General features: G+C 38.9%; 1 pseudogene; it reads right to left on the bottom strand.

Moving 5' to 3' along the window:
- Positions 1 to 210: 210 nt before the first annotated feature.
- Positions 211 to 18937, bottom strand: part of LOC143665993 (UAP56-interacting factor-like) — a 65095-nt pseudogene continuing 46368 nt past the window's right edge.

The following is an 18937-nucleotide window of genomic DNA, read 5'->3' as shown; positions in this document are numbered from 1 at the left end:
TGGGTAAAGCAGATAGCACATTAATGGTTTCATGAACACCCATTATTCAAGCCTTCTGTCTCAGCTGAAAGTTGTCATTGAAGAGCAGAGACGGAGACACGCAGGACTTGCATACAGGTAGCTCATTTTAGGCCATAGACTAGGAGTGCTGGACTGGGAGGAATGAGACAGAGGAGAGAAAGCCAGTCCAAAGGTGCAGTGTCAAGCAGATCACTGTGAGCAGAAAGTCTCGATGCCACCAGGGGCTCTCCAAGAAGGCTCTCCAAGAAGGCTCTCCAGGAAGGCTCTCCAGGAAGGTGCTCCAGGAAGGCTCTCCAGGAAGGCTCTCCAAGAAGGCTCTCCAGGAAGGCTCTCCAGGAAGGCTCTCCAGGAAGGCTCTCCAGGAAGGCTCTCCAGGAAGGCTCTCCAAGAAGCTAGGTAGAAAATACCTTAGAGTCATCCTAATAAAGGATAGAAAGAAAGAAAATATACTCCTCATCTCCCATTCCCTGAGGTCACAGTGCTAACTCCCTTTATGTCCAGATTTGCACATGCATTCAATTGGTTGGATGGGTCCATACACAAGGCAGCAGTAGAGAAGCCCCTGGAAAGAGGGAGAGACCGCTGGTATAGCCAAAGCAGATGCCATCATATTAGTAGTGCCCTGCGGCCAGTTGTCACAGCACGTCTGAAATTAAAAAGTGGGACAAGATGTGTGGCCGGACATGAGAATTGTCAGATACACTACCCCATTTACTATGCACTCAGGAGTTGGCAGTAAATCTGGAATTTTCCGTCAACTAATAGCAAAACCCATATGAAGTGTTTGGAGGAAAGGTGCCGGAGAAGAGGACTGCTCTTCTAGTGTCAAGTTCCATCCATAACCAGTGCTTTTATCTTTCCAAATAACACTTACTGAGTGCCAGACTATGCAAAGCACATAAACTGTCATATTTAATCCTCCCAACAGTCCTATAATGGCCTGCTATTATTATAACTGTATTAGCTATCTATTGCTGCATTACAAATGATCCCAAAATTAGTAGCTCAAAGCAACAACCAAATATTTATTATCTTAGACAGTTTTTATGGGTCAGGATTTGGGACATGGCTTAACTGGATAGTTCTAGCTCCAAATCTCATGACTTCAGCCAGGGTTGCCATGCTCTGAAGGTTTCACTGGGGCTGGATGATCTGCTTCCAAGGTGTCTCACTCAGAGACAGCTGGCAGGAAACTTCAGTCTCCATCCCCTCCCCACACGTGGGCCTCCCACAGGATGCTTAACTGTCTTTACAACATGACTACTGGCTTCCACCAAACTGAGCAATCCAGGAGAGAGAGCAAGGCAGAAGCCACAATGTCATGGATTACCTAGTATCAGAAGTCATGCACCATCATTTCCACAATATCTTGTTGGTTAGACAAGTCAGTTCTATTTAATATTGAAGGAAACTACATACAAGCATGAAATGAAGGAAACTACATGCAGGCATGAATACCAGGAGGCAGGGATCACTGGGGCCATCTTGGAGGCTGCCCACCACAATCTCCACTTGACAGCTGAAGCTACAGGGGCCCAGAGAGCTAAGTAATTTCCTAAGGTCACACAGTAAGTCATGGAGCCGGGATTTGAACCTGGTTCTCTCTGACCATAAGTCCTATGCTCTTAATCACTATACTGCACTGTCTCTTTAAAAAACCTGATACTCAAAACCAAAGATATTTATCCACAAAGGGAAACGTTTACTCTAGAAGAATGTCAAGAAGAAAAAAAGGAAAACCTGGAGCCTACCAATAGATTTAACTTGGCACAAATTTTTCACTCCAGCTTCATCTACAGACTAAATTGTCAGATTTATAAACACAGGTGTACTTGTGCCAGAATCAATCAAACGTTACATGGTGTAGTGTAAAGAAAAGGGTACAATCTGAGAAAGTTCAATTTCGTAAAATAAACTGACTTCAAAGCAGCCCAGATGGTTTTAATACTACTTCAAAACATAAAAAAAAAGGAAGATTAAAGGAGTGATAATGAGACATGAATAACAGAACCTTTCTGTGCTCTCAACAGAATGGGGGCAGGGACAGCCTTTTTCCACTTCATTTTCACAAGACATGAAAACCAAACACATGGTGACTAAACATTGCTATAAATCATCCAGGATGCCCAACTTGGGCAGTTTGCCAAGGAAGCTGGGCTTACAGTGCTTAACAGTACATTGCAATGTTGTGCAAACATTCATATCAATAAAAGCAAAATATGAAAACTAAGGAGGAAAAGAAAGAGTACTGAAGAATACTCTCACTCCCATCACGGGACTCCATTATATTCATTTAATGAACCATAGTATAGAAACAGAAAGTTAAGAGAACATTCATCATCCCTTAATTCAGGCTAATATCAAACAAGCTGATGTTTAAGTCACATAGAGAACATTTAGAATGAATAATCTCAGTGTAGAGAGCAAGGGTACGTTCCCACGACCTCCTATTTCTCACCTCCAAGTTCTAGCTTTGGTCTTCGCGTTATCTCCAGCCCACCTGTTTGTGGAGGACAACGTTCACTAGAACATAATCCATTTGAGTTTCTCATTTATGAGTAAATCAGTCTCACTGTCTGTACTCCTCAGAGTTCTGCCCCCCTCCTCATCAAAACCTCCAGGAAAATACCCCCTTGTTTAATGTAAATAACAAAATCTTAGAGCTTCGAGCACTGATTCCTTTTCATCTTCAGCCACTGCAAAAGCTTTTGCTCTGTGCATTTCTTTCTCTTTTATGAAAGTTAACAAAAAGCAGGCATAACATGGGCTGAGATCCACACAGTAAATTAAAGCCATCCCACACTCAAAAGGTTTCCAGCGGTGTTTCATATCTGCAGAGCAGCCCTCCAAACTCAATCATTTTCATTCATTTCAACTTGTTGCAAAGCTTTGGGAATGGAAATAAATTAACCAGGTCATCTTTCCTTTTATTTCATAAAAAGCAAAGCACTAATTCTGTGGTGAGAGCATTTCACGGAACAGACATCATTTCTTACAGTAGAAGAGCTCGACAAATAGGATAAGTGATGTGCAGCTATGTGCAACAAGATTTCAAAGGAGGTATGGATGTTGAACAAAAAAGAGGCAGGGGCTTGAGCTCAGTAAAGCACCTTGAACTTTCCAGGGTCTTTGCTGTTTAAAAAATGAAGCTTTGAAACATCACTGAAACTGTCTCCTGGAATATTTGCAGTAATCTATTTATAAGAAAATGGGATTTTTAAAGCATGACTATTAATAGATATGAACTTTACTCTCTTTTCTCCACTCCGTTTCCTGGTCCCATACCAATTCAGACGCACTCATGTCAACCCTCACAAGTATACTGCTGCAAAGGATGTCCCCAGTTGGGTTGGAAGGGTGAAACACTTGAACAGAAAAACTCCAAATTGATTACAAGACAATTATTTAAAAAAAAAAATTTTCAACACCAATTGTTAAAGAGTCAGGGGGACAATGGATAGTGTATAACAAAGGGTGAAAGGTGGAAAGGAAAAGGAAAAAAAAAAAGACAATGCTAATGGTGGAAAGAGTGCTTCAAGCAATTCTTAAACTTGAAAACAGACTTTGGTCCCCACCTAAAACCAGAAATATCTATAAAACCCTTTGCACAACACCAGAAGCAGATTTTACTATAATACAAATAAAGCTGAAGATCCAAGACTCTTCAATTGCATAGGTCCCTTCCAAGGAAATTCACATTCCTAAATTTGCCTATAACTTTTAGTTCTTTTTTATTATAGATGGCCCCATACACGCACCTATCAAACTGTATAAGATTTAGGGCCCTTAAAATTTGGTTGCACTACTGCACTGCACATGCACAGAAAGTTTCCCTTCATCATTTCGACAAATACAAGCAAAAGAAAAGAGAAACAAAAATAACTAGAGCATTTAAAAACACTTAGAGCTGGTTACCAAGTGGCTGTGCTTAAAATCTTTCAAAGGCTTCTTATATTACTTTGAATAAGATCCAAACTCTTACTGTGGTCTGCAGAGGCTTCCATGACCTGTCCCCTTATTCAATTCCAAGTCATTTCATTTTTCCTTTGACCCTCCATATTACAGTCATTCAATCCTCCTTCAAGCTCCTCCACATTGCCAAGCCCTTTTGTATCACAAATCCTTTGCCCACGGTTTCCATTATTGAAACTCTCTCCTTGCCCTTTTCACATCTTGTCTTTGGCTTTCCCTGAGGACTCTAAATAAGTAATTGTGTTCTCCACTGCCTCACTCTTCACCCTTGGGGTTCTCTATTGCTACCTCAATCTTTTTTCTTATAGCCTTTTAGACAAGTTGAATTAGTATTTCCTTTTGTGTTTTCTTTTAAACATGGGCAGGCAGCAGGAATCGAACCCGGGTCCTCTGGCATGGCAGACAAGCATTCTTCCCTGCTGAGCCACCGTGGCCTGCCCTTCTTTTCTGTTTTCTTAATAGTTGTCTCCAATGTGACCTGGCCAGCTCCACCTGGGCAGGGCCTCTGTTTGTTTTTGTCATTGCTCCGGATCCAGCCCCTGGTTCAGTGCCTGGCATCTAGTAGATGCTCCACAAAAATTTGGCTAAAGGATGGTGACTGCATCTTTCAACAGAAAGTAATTTTCTCATTATTGAACTTGACCCTTTAAAGCACAGATAATAATAGTAATAATAATAATAATAACTGTTCTCGTGGAAATATGTCCCAGTCTTTTTAAATTGACTACTAGAATGTAATAATATTTTTCTGGCAACTCAGGGTTATAATTATGAACATTAAATATCATACCTTATAACAATGGAATGCTGTTCTCGGAGGTAAAATCTGTTCACAAAGGGGTATTTGTGGTAGTACTTGTGAGTTCCGGATTGCTATGCTTTTCGGAGTTTCATGTCCACTTTCTCTGGTTTTTCTACTTGTATCACAGTCAATCTGCCAAACTTCTTGAACTTCTTGGTATACCTTCCTTAAGCAACTGACAGCCTCATTCAATTTTGCCACTTGAATCTGTTTATGGCCCAAGAAAGTAGACAATCACCCATCAAGAGATCTGTGCAAAGTAACAGTAGACAGTCTTCTCAAATGCCTGATCAGCAAACCAATGAATCCAATGCCATCTATTTTAGCCACTCAAGATAACTTTTGCTTAATTATAGGTTGGCAACTGTGCCTTGGATCCAAGGGTATACCAGGTAAGCCATCCCTGAATAAACGAGGTGTGACTGAATTTTTAAATGAGTAATATGATATAGTCTCCACACCCATTCAAATTCTTTGAACTTCCATTCTGAGAGGGGCAAGACAAATGCAAATTTAAATATAAATGCAAACATTATGTGGATGAATACAGTTGTTTTTTTTCAGAGAAAAGAAAAATATTATGTGTCAGGTGTATGAGTTGAGGAGTTAATAATTCAGGAAACTTACCTGAAAGTAATGTCAAGGATCAAAGTGAAAAAATTAACCTTTAAGTGAGGAGACCTTTTACGTGTGATATAAATAATCTGATATTAAACATTAAACATATTAATGATTTGCTCCTCTGTGAAGATGCCTTTCAGAGTTAAGAAGGAAGAGGTGAATTGGAGAGCAGATTAATAAAAAAGACATGAACACAGTTTGGTTTTTATGGATGAGTCACCCATGGTTCTTCTAGATAACTGATTGTGAAGTATGAGGAAAAAGAATGCATGAAACCATAGGCTTTTGAGCCCAGTAGATCTCTGGGGAACTCATCTCCACTATTTGAACTACTTTATTGCATAAGTTTATGCTACAAATATTACTAAAGTGAAATGATCCCAACATTTGGTTCTCCAGTCTTTCTGGAGTGTATTAACATTATTCTCTAAACTAAAAATCCATCTGAAAATAAAAGGCAAATTAATGTAGTTTTAAATATTTTGATAGCACCCCATCTAATTTCAAAAGGTAGCTTACAATAAATACAGGTAGACAATAAGGGAGTTAAAATGAAAATAGGAAACTAATTCTAAGAAGTGAAAAACAAATACATTTAATCTAATATAAAAAAAAATGAGCGATAACATTAGGTTTAATTGTGAGCTTTCTAGAAGCCAGAGCAAACAAAACTTGACATGATGGATCATATCTTTCTTATCTGAATAAAAATAAATATTTATTTAAGAGTTACAAATCTTCTGAGAAGTATTGCATGGATCCTTTTACAAATGACTTTAGACAATATAATAGATGATCCACAAACACTTTTCTACATGTTGTTTATAAAATACATATAAACATATGATAAATTTCCTTATGCAGTAGGAGTATAATAGATATATACATGTAGATTACTGGGTTATATCATATATACCTACACATACTCACACACATATACAAATATCTACATACATATGTATACCCATGCATCCACAAAGTAGTTCAGAGAAAGTGTTTTTCTAAAGTGATAAATTTCTCAAAGAACATATCAGTGGGGTCTATTTGAAAAGTTGAATTTTGAAATTCAGCTGATTGATTAGAATTTGGCATTGATTTTGATAAATAAAAACAAAATATAAGAACAAACAATAAACTTCTCAAACAAAGAAAAAAAAAACACAATAGCTTAAAGGTGGAAAGAGTCCAAGAATCCATCAACAAATGAATGAGTAAACAAAATGTGATATATATATATGTATATATAGATATAGATAGATACAATGGAGTATTATTTGGCCATAACAAAGAATGAAGTTCTGAGACATGTGCAATGTGGAAGAACCTTGAAAATATTATGTCCCATGAAACAAGCAAGGCATATAAGGACAAATCTTGCATGATGTCATTTACAGATAACTGGAGTAGCAAATCCCCAGAGATACAAAGTAGGTTAGAGGTTATAAGGGGCTAATGGGAAAGGGGTGTGTATTTGAAGGATATGAAGTTTATGTAAATAAAATCAATTTGAAAAAAAAATTTTTTAAGAAAAGGTCAAGTCATGGGGTTGTAGAGTTGTTGGCAATGATGGCTGGTGATAATTCCTCCCAACTTTTGTAAGCTATCACTTTGCAATGTGACTTAACCACTTCCCTATTAAGAAATGAAATATAGTTCGCCTCCCCTTGAATCTGGACTGGTTCTGTGACTAGTGGTGACCACCAGAATACAGCAGAAGTGAAGTTGTATGACTTTCTAGCCAAGGATTCAAGACTCCTTGCAGCTTCAGCTCTCATACTCTAGCAACAATACTGTCACTGCATGAAGAAGCTTAGGTTATCTTCCATAAAGATGTGAAAGCAATTTGAGAGAGGGGTGCAGATATGTCAATAAGGCCTATTTAGACCATTCCACCCTAATTAAGCCATCAAATAAACACAGCTGTCTGAGTGACCCCAGGAGAGAGCATGAGAAGAACGGCCCAACTGAGACCAGCCCAAATAGATGACCATGGAATGAATCATGAGCTAAATAAATGATTATTTTAAGCCACCAAGCTTGGTGCGGTTTGCTACACAGCCAAGGTTGATATAAGATTTAGGGTGTACAATTTTTTTTTCATTGAATATAAGAACATGGAGAAATGATGAAAAATTGAAGATTTGTGGTTGTTCTTGCCGCATTTCCCTAAACCCTTTCAGGAATATAAGAAAGGGGAGATGGGGCCTTAACTTAAAACAGTTCCGTTTTTACCTCTTGGGTGGAATAGGTCATTAAACTTTCTCTAAGTTAAGAGTTCTTGATTTCGCCTAATCTGTCCTGAGTTCAAATTTTCTCATCAAACTATGTACTGTTAGGCCATTTCTTATAATTTGATGGTGGAACAAAATGGATGTTACGTGTATATATATATATATATATATATATATATATATTCTGAATAACAAAAATACAGTTGACAAGTTAGACGTTTTATTGAAAAGTTCCCAAGGCCTGACTTGTATTCTTACGAGATGGACAAAACCTCTAATTATCACAAAGCATGTTATCCCTTTAATGCACAGAGTTCTCAAATGCAGGTGCATCAAAAGGTATGACTATTATTGGTGTATAAGACATGAAACATAAAGAGTATGGCAAAAGTAGAAATAGGACAACAACAAAAAAATGGGTCTCTTTTCATTGTCCAAGCCAAAGATGATGGTGACTTCAATAATATTGTTGGCAACGGAGTTGGGGAAAAGGATGAAATCAAGATTTATTTTGGAAGAAGAAATGAAAGGACTTATTAATATAATGGTTAAGGAAGAGGGACCAAACATGGGTAAAACATTTTTGTACTTTGAGCAAGAAGATGGGTGGGATAAGGACAAGCTTAGGGCAGGGAGAAATCGTGTATGTGTTTGTATACATGAGTTGTATGGGTGTGTGCTCAGGCATATTAAATTTGAGATGTTTACAAGACATCCAAGCACAAAAGCGTGTAGTTAGATTCATGGGTCTGGAGTAGAGATGAAAAACTGTAAATGGGAACATAAGTTTGAGAATTGTCAGGAAATGGTTGGTACTTAAAACCATGGAATAGATGAGAATTCCTAAATAGAGAATGTGGAGGGAGAAAGGAACAATACTGAGCCTCAGACCTAAGAAGTCCTTGCATTTAGAAGTCAGGAAGAAGGTTCTAGGAAGATGGTGGAATAGGATAGGTTGAGGTCACCCCAGCTCCAAGGAACAGCTAGTTAAGTGACAGAAAAACTACCATGACAGCGGTTCTTAGATGTAGGTGACCTGGGAGTGTCCCTACACCACATAGGGAGGCTCTGGTTGCAAAAGCTGCAGAATTGGGACACAGAGAACTGGAGACCATTCTTCTCCAGCAAACAGCCCAACGCTCCCCTTTCCAGATGCTCAGAGCTCTCAGGAATGCACACAGGGGGAGACAGGACAAGGAAGTAAGCCAGGCTGTGTTCCTTGAAGGTGCTACCCTCACACTCGCTGCCCCCACCCCACCACCCACAACTCTCTCCACACTCCACAACTCTCCCCACACCCCGCAAACCTGAACCTATCACCTGACCCCACTGTTCTCCAAGCTTCCCCACCCAGAACTCCCTCCCCATGCATCACTGCCCAGCGCATGTATAGAAAGAAGCCTGTCCCAGCCTGTCCTACCTTTCCCGTGCAAGCACACAGTCTCACCCTGCCTCTCCCCAGACCCACACACCCACGGCCAGCTCCTGGACCCACACCTCCCCATCCCTGCCCCCTGCAGATGAAGAGAAGCAGAAAATCCTGAAAGCAGCAAGAGAAAAACAATCTACTATGTACAAGGGAAACCACATGACTGAGTTCGGACTACTTAGCTGGCACTATGAGGGCGAGAAGGCAGTGGAATGATATATTTAAGATCCTGAAAAAGAAAGACTTCCAGCCAAGAATTCCGTAGCCAGCCAAATTGTCCTTCAAAACTGAGGAGGAGATTAAAATTTCCACAAACAAAGGCTAAAAGAATATATCAACAAGAGACTAGCTCTATAAGAAATACTAAAGGGGGTTCTTACAGCTGAAAAAAAAAAAAAAGACAGGAGATGGAGGTCTGGAGGAGGACACAGAGTTGAAGAGTACTAATAGGGGTAACTTAAAAGATAAAAAGAGAAAGAGAAAAAAGAATATATAGATCTGACAAATAAAATCCAAAGGATAAGATGGTGGATTCAAAAAATGAATTTACAGTAATAACTTTGAATGTTAATGGACTAAACTTAAGAATTAAAAGATACAGATTGGCAGGATGGATTAGGACATAGAATCCAACTATATGTTACTTACAAGAGACTCATTTTAAACACAAGGCTACAAATAGTAATCAGGAAGAGAGAGAAGAACCTTGGAAGAAAACTAAAAAAGAGCTTTGAGGACGGTAGAGGAAAATCAGGAAAGTATAAAGTCACAGATGCCAAGAGAAATGTATTTTAAGAAGGAAAAGGCAGTCAACTAGCTTGTACGCAATTGAAAAACAATAAAATGAGGATATTAGTCTCCACTGGAATTGACAGTATAAAGGCTAGTTGTCACCTTGAGAATAAGTTTCACTGGAGTTGTCAGGGTAGAAACCAAATTGGAATGGACAGTGGAGCAAATAGAAGGTGACAAAGTAGAGACACTGTGTAAAATAACTCTTTTAGAAAGTCTTATTATAAAGGAGGGTTGGACGAGTGGGATGATAAATAGAAGGTTGAGGTATCAAGAATGGGTTTGGGATGTTTTGTTTGCTCTGCTTTTGTAGGTTTAGATATGCCAAAGCATATATGTAAGCTACTGAAAGTGATGTAGTAGAGAGGGAAATATTAATACTGCAAGAGAGAGAGAGAGAGAGAGGAGAAATAAAAGAGAAAAGTTCTTGAGAGAGAATGGGGTGCAGAGTTCCTGGTCATTTTTTGGCTACTGATAGGGTAATAGCACCTTAACAGTCTCATTAAGAGGGATCATGGAGGGGAAGTAACTGTACTTGCTGTTGGGTGTGTAGGCTTGGTGGTGAGAAATTAGCATTTTCCCAGCCAATTGCTTCTTTTTTCTCAAATATATATGTCTAGAACATCAGCTGAATATATCATTTGAGGCTAAAGTTTATTTCATAGGTATACAAGAGAGGAAGAGGTATGAAATAGTCATCTTTCAGACTGAGTATATATCTAGCAGACAAAAGTAGTGGGATTATTTTGTAGTTTAGCTGGTCTGAGACCATTATTTTGGCAGGAAGTCAATCAGCCTTGTTGATAATTTTTTGGCAGCTAACCCACACTACAAAAAAAATACTAAAATCTAATGTAAATGTTTCTGGTCTGGCAGCTTTCCTCCAAGGAATAACTCAGGGATCCAGATTCTTTCTATTTTGTGAAGCCACTATCATCAACATATGACCTCCAAGGTTACTGTAGAAGAAAGAGTGAACAGTAAGCATCCCTGATCTTTTACCATCTCTGCCTGAGGAATATATATCCGTTGGGCTTGCATGTCATTGGACATAACTAGTAACAAGATCCTACATAGAGACAAGGGGACCGGAAAATATAACCCTGGGCTGGCAGCTGCTGCCTAGCAACAATGCTATAATATGGAAAAGAAGCATGGATCTTTAATGGTAAACTAGATATCTCTTTCATACCAATTCACACTGAGGTAGAAAATGTTAGTTGGATTCAAGGTAAAGGAGACAAGTATAAGAAAACAGAGTTATGGGGCTACTTTTTAAGATAGGATAATCGGTGAAGACCTGCACAGAGATGAAATTTAAGCAGAGGTATGAAATTAAAAAAAAAAGAATGAGGGAGATATTTGAGTTATCTGTGGAAGTAGTGTTTGAAGTAGAGGAAATAGAAAGTGCAAAGGCCCCAAGACAGACTCACATTTTGTGTATTTAAGGCAGGGATTGGTAGACTTTTTATGTAAAGGACCAGTGCTCATTTCCTAGGGCTGCCATAACAACATGCCACAAACTGGGTGGCTTAACACAACAGCAGTTTACTCTTTCCTGGTTCTGAATACCTAAAGTCCAAAATCAAGGTGTCCACAGAGCCATCCTCCCTCTGAAGTTTCTAGGAAAGAATCCTTCCTTGCCTCTTCCAGCTCCTGGTATTTGCTGGAAATCCTTGACATTCCTTGTGTTGTAGATGCATCACTCCATGGTCTGCTTCCATTGTCACATGGTATTCTCTCTGTGTGTCTGAATCTCCATTTCCTTTCTCTTATAAAGGTGCCACTCATTGGATTAGGACACCACACTAATCTAGTGTAAACTTAACTAGCTGCAAAGACCTTATTTCCAAATAATGTCAGACTCTGAGGTTCAACATGGAAATGAATTGGGAGAGAGGGGTACTGCAGAGCCAGATAGTAAATATTTTTAGGCTTTGCAAACCATTAGATGTCTGTTACAACTACTCAACTCTACCACTGTAGCATGAAAGTAGTCACTGGTAATATGTAAACAAATGAACATGGCTATTTCCCAATAAATCTTTATTTGCTAAAACAGGGGACAGGCTAAATTCAGCTCAGGAGCCATAACTTATCATCTCCGGTTTTACGGAACAGCAAGGAGAACATTATATATAATGGCGGACAAGGGGACTTGTGGAGGATAGCAAAGATTAGAGAGGAAATCAAGTGGCAGATCAGACAAAGCCTCTATATGCCTTTGGATTAATTCCAAAGGCTTGGGAAACTTAAATGGTTTTAAATATGGAACTAAAATTAGCTGATCTATGTTATGAAAGAATTACTTTGACAACTATAAGAAATAACCACTAGGGAAGTGATAGTAAAAGTAGGGAGACCAGTTAGTGTCAATAAGAGATGATGATGGCTTCAACCACCACATTAGCAATGAAGATGGAGAGGAGTTGCTGGATGGGAGACATGGTCTGGGGAAAGACCCAGCAATATTTGCTAAAAGACCCATGTGCCATAGAGGGGGTTCTTAAACAACTGAACTAGGTGGCTAAAAAGACAATATAAATTTGAGATTTCAAAGGAGCTGCAATTTCTAGGGCTGAAAAAGCCCAAGGTATATCCACAGAAGTGGGTGGTTGTGGTGGCAACACCAAAAACATACTGAAAATGAGGAGGCATTAAATGTGAATGTAAAACTGGTATAATAATGTCTGTTAATAATAAGCTTATGACTTTTGAAACAACAGTGACTGTGATGACACAAAAGAGTCAACGATGTCCCATGTGCTTTGACATGATCTTCTGATCAGAGATCTGCCCAGTAACCACAACCAGAAAACAAAAAAATCGAAACAACCACCATTCATAACATGAACGAGAAAACTTTGTTGCCAGGTCCTCATAGTTCCCATCAGGAAACTCAACCTTGTTTTGAAGACAGTCTTAATGTAACATCACATTCAGATGAATGTGACAAAATGTAAAATTGAAAAACAGTTGAGTGAGTTATTGATTATATATCAAGAATAGAACGATCATATGGTAAGAATGTTTGTGTTTGTATATTGTCATGTTGAATAAAAAAAAGAAAAGAAAAATAGTTGATATCTTTAGTATGGCTTTCGCAGGATGTCACTGGGAGATTTCATCCTTAATCTACTTCAAAGATCCTTTCTTGCTCCCAATAATCCACAAAGTAAGATAAAGTAACTGTCTCCCAATCTATCTTTGACTCCAAAATTTCCCAGAACTTTCTCTGAAACCTAATCCATGCCAGCTTTGTCTCTCCACATTTCTCTTAATCTATTTCCTTCCATGAGTAACTATTTTCCCCAACCTTAATCAATCAAGCTAGTCTCGGTTTCTTTCACTAACCCAATTCTGCATAACAAAGACCAGAAATGTGCTGACCAAGTCAATCCTCCAACAGAGGCACAGAACGGGAAGATGTTGCAACATTTTCTCTTCTGTCATAGAAGTAATGATACTTAGAGCTGTATTTCTAAAATTTCAACATGCATGAGAATCACCTAGGAGCTTGTTAAAATACAGATCCCTGGGCCCCATCTCCAGAGACTTAAACTTAATAGGTCTGGGTGTGATACGCAAATCTGCATTTCTAACAAGCTTCTACGTGAATACTGATCCTATTGGCCCACCAACTACACTTTGAGTAGCAGATAGAGCCCTGGGGGAAAAGTTACAAAGGTCCTTTAGGCAAGATTCAATTCACAGCAGTTTGATATTTTATCTCTCTCTCTAGCTATACATATTTTTTTCTTTCAAGATGTAAATTATTTTGAGAGAGAGATTAGCAATAGAAGGATAATAAGGATAGATGGATGGATGGATTGAGGATGCATGGATAGCTAGCTAGATAAATAGATGGATGGATGGATAGATAGATAGATAGATAGATAGATAGATAGATAGATAGATAGATAGAATTGATAGATTATAAATAGATAGTGATCTGCAGATAGATTAGATGGTTAGAGAGTGAGAGAGGTAGAGAGAGAAAGAGAAGAGAGATGATAGGTAAAGAGAACACTCAGGAGAAAGAAAGAGAGAGAGAAGGAGGGGAGAAAGAATGTATGATACTACCTGCCTTCCACCACTTCTCCAGCCATGAGTGGTCTATCGCATTGCCAAGGATGCCCCTTAGCCAGAGCTCAGGCCTCTAGGATGCTGTTTTTATTGCCTTCTTCCTGTCCATCATCTAGTCTGATGATATTTCCGAGATTCCTGCAGGTGACCACTGTACTAGGGTTCTCCAGTGAAAGAGAACTGACAGGATGTGTGTGTGTGTGTGTAAACAGTATGAGATTACAGAAATTGGCTCACATGACCATAAGTATGGGCAAGTGCAAATTCCATAGTGCAGGGCATGACTTGGGAACTCTGTTGAAGGATTTCGATGAATTCCCCAGAAGAACCTGGTTGGCTAAAGGAGAAATGGAAATTCTCCCTTCTGACAGCTAAAATCATCACTTTATTGGATAATACATCTCTCATTGCTGAAGGCAATCTCCTCAGTTGATTTTAGAAGTAATCAATCCTGGGTGCAATTAACTTAAACGCACCAAATATCCTTAGTAACAATCAAGCCAGTGCTTGCTTGACCAAACAACTGGACACCTTCCCCATGCCAAGCTGATACACGAACCACAACCACAAATATTACTTATTATTTTTCGAGGTCCTGCAGTAATGTAGGCACCCAGAAAATATCTGTGGACTAAAGCTCACGATTGTCCCCTCCAGACAAGGTTTCTCCACAATCCCTCACCCTTCTGTCCTGCCCCATAGATGCTGCAGAACTGCAGTTTATAATGAAAATGCATCAGTCCCTGCTCCATCTCTCTTCTCCCCACCAAGATTTCTTTTCCCACAAAGCAACTGCATTATACTATTCTACCTGTTTCTTACAGTACTTCTAAGTAACATTATAATACTACACTATGTTTTTCTACCTTAGATCATATTGAATTTAGGTCTTAAACCATACCTTACACAGATATTTTCCTTCCCTAATTAGCAGAATACAGTTTTACTACTTCTGGATAAATCAATACTCTGTTTTCATTATGTCTGTAACTATCATTCATCACTGAGTCAAGTAGTATATTATTATTATATTTTTCTTTCTTGAATAATTAAATGTTAATTAAATGTTAAATAATTAGTGTTAATTGCTTCTTTTACACTTGCGTTTCCTTGAAGCACTGGCTAAATCTTCTCACCCTCTCCAATAACTCTCCATTCTACTTTCTACATGATGAAGACTGTCATGTGTATGTATCAGTTCCATTTTTTTCCTGGAAGCTTTTTTCCTTCATCCCTCCAGCATCCTCACTAGTAAGTAGCTCCAGGCCTGCAGGATTTCACTTTTCCTCTTCCCCATGCTGGAGCCCCTGGTTTCTAGGTCTTTTGGAAGCATTTTTCTCAGAAATTTGACACATTGTATCAGTGCTTTCTAACTTTCAGTCTTACAGTTGAGAAGATGGATGTAATTCTTATTTCAGACCCTTATGGGTAACCTGTTGGTTTTTCCCTTTGGAAGCATGAGAAATCTTCTCTTTATACCCATATTTTTAAAATTTCATGATTATATGTTCTTTGTGGGTCACTTTTCCAATCATTGTGCTGGGCCTTTTTTTTTAACATTTTTAATTGTGAAATATTAATATATACAAAAATAAATCAATTTCAAAGCACATTTTAAGAAGTAGTTTTAGAAGAAATTTCAAGTATGGTATGGGTTACAGTCCACCATTTTGGGTATTTTCTTCTAGCCACTTTAAGACATACAGACTAAAAAGAAATATCAGTATAATGATTCAACAGTCATACTCATTTTTTTAAATCCTATCTTCTCTGTTAAAAACTCTTCCTCCTCCTTTTATCCTTCTCCCACTCTTTAGGGATATTTGGGCAATAGCCATTCTAACTCTTTCTTGTTGAAAAGTGATGTCAACATTATGGGGTAGGGGATGCATCTGGTTGGGTCTCTTGGAGAGACTGGTAACTCAGGGTTTCAGGGCTTATTTGGCCTAGAAATCATCTGGAGATTTTAGGTCTCTGAAACATAAACTTAGTGAGTGAAACTTTATTATAGTGTCTCAGATAGAGCCCTGGGTATTCTTTAGGGTTTACAGGAATACTGTTGCTCGGGGCTTGGCATACTATGGCAATTAGCAACATCTAGCTAAAGCTTGCATAAGAGTAACCAACTCTATTTGAAATCTCTTAGTTACTGAAACCCTATTTTGTTACATTTCTTTTCCCTCTATTTATCAAGTTGGCATTGTTGATTCCATGGTGCCAGGGCTAGGCTCATCCCTGAGAGTTCTTGTCCCAGGTTGCCAAGGAGACTCACATCCCTGATGTTTTGTCCCCCATAGGAGAGTGGGGAATGATTTTACTTTGTACTGGGACTTTTGCAACTAAAAACGTATGTCCTTTGATTCGGAAAATTTCTGTATAAATGTTTTATAATCCATTTTCTCTGCTTTGTCTTTCTGGAATGCCTATTATTTATAAGGTTAGACCGCCATTACCTTCCAGTTGTATCTTTTCTCACTCACTTTTCACTCATGACTTTTGTCTACTTTCTAGGAGAAGTCCTCAAATGTACCCTCTACATTTCCCACTGAATCGTTTATATCTACTGTTGTATTTTTTATATTTCATGAGCCCTGACTTATTTTATTCTCTCTCCTTTTTTTTTTACATGGGCAGGCACCGGGAATCGAACCCGGGTCCTCTGCCATGGCAGGCAACCATTCTTGCCTGCTGAGCCACCGTGGCCCACCCATGTTATTCTCTTAATGTGGGTTTTTAAAGATTCCTACTTTTGTTTTATGTATATAATTGTTTACCTTTCTGAGGGTACTGATCTTTTTTTTTTCACATTTTCTTTTGATCCATCCATTGAATTTTTTTTTTTAATTTTTTTTCTGATTGTTGTCTTGGTTCCTGTCTTCACATTATAAGCTCCCCTCCCTATTGGTCCTTCATTTCAGTCACCTTCCTGGACGCTCCCTGTGCATGGCTTTTAAATGATGGCCTCCATTGCAGGGTGCCTGGCAGGGACCTGCCTTCTCGGTACCTTCAGATCTTTCTTCCAGACTCTTGCCTGGGGGATCTAAGCCTGGCTGCCAGTGTTCTGGAACGGAGCAGTAAACGAAGCAGGGGTCTCAGTTAAAATGTGACTTTCATTTAATCCTCTTTTGGGTATGACCTCAGTTCCATCCTTGGCTGACAACAGGCACATTTTTCTTTGTCAGAGTTTGCATCCTGATTTGTCCTTAGAAAAATATGCTCGCCACTGATGGGGATACAATAGTGTTAGGCCAGGCCTGTGAGTCTTAGTGTGGGGTGATAAGTAAAAACTGCCAGAGGGCACTAGAACCCCAGCTTGAGGAGCAGAAAAGGTGCCAGAACATGGGAGCAGCAGGATGAGAGGGTGCCAGCAGGGCCCTTGGCTTACTCTTGGCTTCATCTTCATCCACTCACTTTCAATAGGCCAAGCCAACTGCCTTTAAATTCTTTCTACCCAGTCCCATCTTACATTCCCTCTTAAGGCAGGGAAATAGCAGGAAAGGTAAGCCTAACTCAGGGAGTCTATTCCACAGGAATAAGCCCATCTGGTGGTTGAGTGTAAACAAAACTGTTTAATGGGATGCTTTATGCTTTGAACCACCATGCACCTGCACGCTTTGCAGAAATTCTGCTTGTGATCTTTATATTTCATTTACACAGATAGGTAGTGAACATCGCTATTATGTAAATAGGTTGCCATTTTAAAAGGCATAATAAACTTTGTGTATCTCAACCATAAAAAAAATATTTTCCCATCCCTCCTCCTATTTCTCTTGGAACATCAGCGAACTGAATTGAAAGGAAAATATAATGAAAAGATTTCAAGTTATCCTGCAGACATGAAGACATGGGAAGTTGGCTATAAAATTACACTTGGGTATTTTTTCTTATTCCCTGTTCAACCTCTGTCCAAAATTTCTCTATGAAATAGGAAACTTTCTCCCCCATTCCCTCCTCTGCACTCTGCACTTCTAGGACTAGCTGGCCTTTTATAAACACTCTCCTTCACTCTCTACCCCACCCCTTAAAATGCACAGCAGCATTAGAGACTCATTCTTCAGTGCCTGAACTGTTAAAAAAAATTAAGCCCCTTATCACTGCCAAGATAAACTGTGATCAATCACAAAAAGTAGTACATAGTCCAAGAAAATAAGCATCAGCAATTTTAAAGAAAACTATGACTATGACCAAATAAAATAGTGTGTACATAGCTGTGAAGAAAAAGACATTCAATATAAAAAGCATAAAGTGATTTAGGAGTTACAGATTAAACCACAAACCAGAATTCACATGGTATTTAAATGTTTCCTTGCCTGTCCTGTTTTGTTTGCTTCTTTCTCCCTTCTTATTCTTCTCGTGATTGAAGGGTTAAGAGTGGTGAGAATAGTAATAATGATGTGGATTGTAATCAAAACCATATTCACTGTGGAAGTTGGGAAAAGCTTCATCTAGAATATTCTGATTATTGGTACCCTTACACTATGAACATAGAAAGTGTGATATTGATGTCAATCTTTGTCCTGTACCTTGAACATAACTCACAGCCTACAATCTGAAGAATATGTTATATTTCATACTAAAGCACGCTAAGCAAGTCTTGTTTAACTGACATGTTGAGAAGGTCAAGCCCAAATTATCCAAAGGGACTCAAATGCATGAACTAAGTTCATAAATGTTTAAGGGCATGTAGCCTTGAACTTTCCCATAGGACAAGGGGGAAGGGAGGAAGAAATGAAATAAATTCCAGCTAGATAAGCAGTCTGAGTGGAGGACACGAATAGTGGGAGGATGGAGGAAAGGAGATCATAAGCCAGGAAAGAGAAAGGTTCATTAAACTCTAGTTTGAAAGGAAATTACACAAACAGTTAATAAAGAGATCAAAACAAGGGTGGTATGTTCCCAGGACCCTGGGCGAGCCAGCATCTGGCAGCTGATTTGTATATATGGCAATGTGAAGCAAGTAGATATAGAAAGCACAGCTTATTC

The sequence above is a fragment of the Tamandua tetradactyla genome, chromosome 22 (genome assembly GCF_023851605.1).
Source record: "Tamandua tetradactyla isolate mTamTet1 chromosome 22, mTamTet1.pri, whole genome shotgun sequence".
In the NCBI taxonomy this organism is placed as follows: domain Eukaryota; kingdom Metazoa; phylum Chordata; class Mammalia; order Pilosa; family Myrmecophagidae; genus Tamandua; species Tamandua tetradactyla.
The sequence above is the reverse complement of the archived record's forward strand: the minus strand, read 5'-3'. Positions and strand labels throughout refer to the sequence as shown.